This window comes from Microchirus variegatus, assembly GCF_963457635.1.
Source record: "Microchirus variegatus genome assembly, chromosome: 10".
NCBI lineage: Eukaryota > Metazoa > Chordata > Actinopteri > Pleuronectiformes > Soleidae > Microchirus > Microchirus variegatus.
The window spans coordinates 11125507-11129628 of NC_139811.1; positions in this window are offsets into that span (position 1 = coordinate 11125507).

Consider the following 4122-nt stretch of genomic DNA (forward strand, 5'->3'; position numbering starts at 1 on the left):
CCGGCACAAATCAGTGATCATGGTCCAGTGAAGCAAGAAGGACAATGTCAAATTGCACCCCAGTGCCTTCACACTGGACACTCTCCAGACACACGTTGGCTGCACCTTCTGAGATGTGAATGTCACAATCAGGAAGAGGGACACGGCACACAGCACACACACAGCCTTACTGAAGTCTAGTGCTTAACCTAAATGCCTTTTGACAAAATGCCAAATAAGCTCATGCACACAACTCCTGCAGGTAGATTATCACAAGCTCTGCCAGCAGCAACAACATTTAATGGCAACTTATTAACAGAGTATGGCAAAAAAAATTCCATTGAGATCCTAAGGATATGCAGATGGAGGGAAACCACACTGTGACTCCAGTATTGGTTCATTTAGGTTCCTAAAATGATCCTTTTGAACTACTATGATGGGTTTTTACAACTCGACTTCACAATAGCGTGTTTTTTGGGGGGTTGGATTATGAGCGTTTCAAATCCCCAGATCTCACTTCTGCAGTTGGATCGCCTCATCCTCACGTAAAATTAATTTTAGAGCAGGTGTCTTCATGTAAATGACAACAAAATATGTGGGTAGAACTGAAGGTGCATGCCAAGTGTGTGGGACCAGGACGTGTACGTACAGTATATATTGTACATGCACACATACATACAAGCCTCTTTATTTCCTGCTTAAATGGAGCCACATTTCTAAGGAAAATGCATTTGTGAGATGAGCTGCAGCGTTGAGTAAATGCAGGTTTCGCCCCATGAAAAACCTGCCAAATCTTCTCTGCCGATGCCAAACGGCTCTTGTTTTGGAGCTTCTGGAACCCCAGGTGCTGCTGACAATGAGGTGACTCTTGAACCTGAACATGTGGAGGCGCGTTGGGTCCAGATTCTGCATGTGGAGAAGACTGCAGGGGGGAACACTACGCTGATTGCTGCACCGATACGGTAACGGCTTTTGTGTGATGGCGTGCGGCGGCGACATCTCTGGAAGGTTCAATTTGAATGCAGAGATATATCGAGATTCTGCAACTAGTGGCAATGCCATATCTCCACGGTCTGGGAACCGAACACCATCCTCCAAGATGACAACGCTCGTGCCCACAGAGCAGGGTTTATCAGAGACTACCTCCAGAATCTGAGGAGTAAAGAACCAACACAACCACACTCGCTGACCGACGCTGCCTGCTGGTTGAAGAATGGGATGCCATCCCACAGCACTCTTAAGGGTATTTCTTCTGGCATGAACACTGACCTTGTCAGAAGCGGTAAAGACCAAAACTTGGTTCTAATGAGGCACAGCCTAATTTCTGAGGATCATGCTGTGATAGGGAAAAGAGAGGTGTTACCAGGTCACCAAAACAGTCTGTCTGGGAGACAGAATGGCCCCTAAGGGGTGTAGTAATTGCACTATTGTCGAACATTAAAATCATAATTCATGTAAAAACATCATCCTAATGAAATCAAGACACAAGTAACATCTAACATATGTATCATTCTATTCCACTTATCCTTTCAGATACAGGAAATAAACTTAAAGGTGCATTATGTAATAAATCTAAAGCAACTGGCCATAAAATCCTTCTAATATGTCACAGAGACTCAGGAATAATGTTCATATAACAAACTGAACTCACCAACAACAACAGTACAGACAAAATATTTGCATTAAAAAATATATTTTGCAGACTGCAAATCATGTTTATGTTTTGAAATCATGTTTTGGCATGTGGCGCCACCTACTGCCGTCTACCAATCATTGCAGTCAGTAGAGTCTCAGCTGCCGAGCAACCACAGGGTTGCCAGTTGCGTTGAAAAACGAGACCTAAAAGACCTCGGTATTTTGAATTTGAATGTAGTAACCGTTTTTGGCCACAATCTTACATATGGCACCTTTAAATATATATTATTTTTTTTTGGGGACAAAAAAGTGAAACTGCAGAAATGAGCTCCTGAAACTGACTGTGAAGCTAATCAGGTGCAGATATTAGGAGTTCATTTGGAATCTCATTGCAAAAGTAATCACTGGCGTGAAAACAACCGTTATTCCGCGCCGCACTCATTAGCACAAGATGTCAGGATTTTTCGGGGCCCACTCACTTTTTTCCGTGACCATTTCCACACTAAGCACCTTAAAGGCTCATTAGCTACCAATGAAATACTATGATGAGATCAGAAGTTGATCCCCTTCCCTGAGCACGGTGATTTAATTGTTACCGTTCCTTCAAAAAATTAAACACATTTCTGACCCCGTTCCTCAGTTAACAGCAGAGGGATGGATATGAGGGAAAAATGACCTGCTGCTCAACCTTTGTTCAATAAGCAGCGACAGAGAAGATCAAATTTACCTCTTCCTCCGTTGCGGCTTTCAATTCACTCTTATTTGATCTGCATCAGTTAACAAAATAGAAGTTGGCTTCCTCATCATGTAACCTATTAGTGCTTGGAATTAGTTTTCAAGCATTAAGTTTCTTACATGTTTCATTCTTTTCTTCATTCAAACACAATTATACACTTTCACACATTAACCCTTAGAATTAAGCAATTAGGCTGTTTTTTTTTTTTACATTACTTTATTAAAACGTATTTACAGAGTCTATCAGAAAGAGTGTCTTATATCCTTTTTTTCACAATTTTTACAGGAATCTGATTGAATGTGTGAAATTTAGAAACACGTCACATTTCAAAGTTGGTTTGTCTCAAATATGTGATTTAGAATTAATCATAACTTTAACTCAACAGTGTAAGAAGTTGTGTATTACTCCCAGAGTGCACCTGTGGCACAGATATGTGCCGTGCAAGCACTAAGGGTTAACAAGAAAATATTTCCCCTTTAAAAAACATATGAACACAATGCAGCTCTGTGGCTGTGGTGGCAGCACACTCTTAGAAATAAAAGTGCTAAGTAGAACCACATAAGGTTTCTTCGGCTTGTCCTCATAGGAGAACCCTTTTTGGCAAGGTTCTACCTGGAACCCTTTTGGAGGGCTCCACCAAGAACCCTTTTAAAACCCTTTATTCAGGAAAGGGGTTTTAAAGGGTTCTCTGGATCAAAATGGTTCTTACTGGAACCATTAGTGTTACCAAGAACCCTCGAAAAACTTTCTTCGGGAAAGGGTTTTTCAGAAGCTATAGGGTTGGGCAATGTCTACTCGATTGGCATTGTGATGCTTGTACGATAAAACATAATAATCGCAGTATGGTCAATTAAGTGTCCAATTTACCTAATCCCCATATTGCATGTTTTTGGACAGTGGGAGGAAACCGGAGAACCCGGAGAACTCCATGCAGAAAGGCCCTTGTTCTGACCGAGTCAAGAACCTGGGTCTTCTTACTGTAAAGACAAGAGGGCTAACCACCACACCAACCGTGCGGCCTAAACCAAACTAAATTGGTAATCTCAAAATTGTTGTCAGTTGTTCTCATGGGCTCCTCCTACTTTGCCTTGTTGCTATGCCTCTCTCTCTCTCTCTCTCTCTCTCTCTCTGGTGGACCTCAGCTTCCACGAGTAGCCGCCCCCACTGGAAGTGTAGCGTCGTGCCGTGTGTGTGCTTCCCTTCCCTTCCCTTCCTTAGCTCCATCACAGTCTAGTGTTCAAGCAGCAGGAGAGAAGCAACAGCGCTTCAGAAGCTCTCCTTCAAGTTTGAAGCTCACGCTGGTGCTGCTTTGGAGAACTGCCGAGCAGCCTGGAGCAAAAGCTGCATGGGGAGGCACAGCGGAAAAGACTCCAAGCAAACCAGCGAAAATTAGTCTCCTCTTTTGTACAAGAAGAAGAAGAAGAAGGTGCCACTTCATTCACCCTGTGAAAAGCAGCAGCCACATCAGACATGAGTTATATCCCGAGAGGCCTCAGACCGCAACGTTCATTGAGTCTCGTCACAAGACAAGAAGCTTCAGTTTGACTGATGATGCCGTGATTACACTTTAAAAAACATAACTGAAAAAACTTTAACTGAATCATATTATGATTCAGTTAAAGGGCCCATATTATATCCTATTTCTCCAAGTTAAACTAGTTCTGTGACCTGTAAAGTGAAACCAAACTTAAGGGACAGGAAATGACATCAGCCACAGAGGCTACTGGGAGCTAACAGCAGTTAGCATTTGGAAAAGTGATCATTTGCAGGCT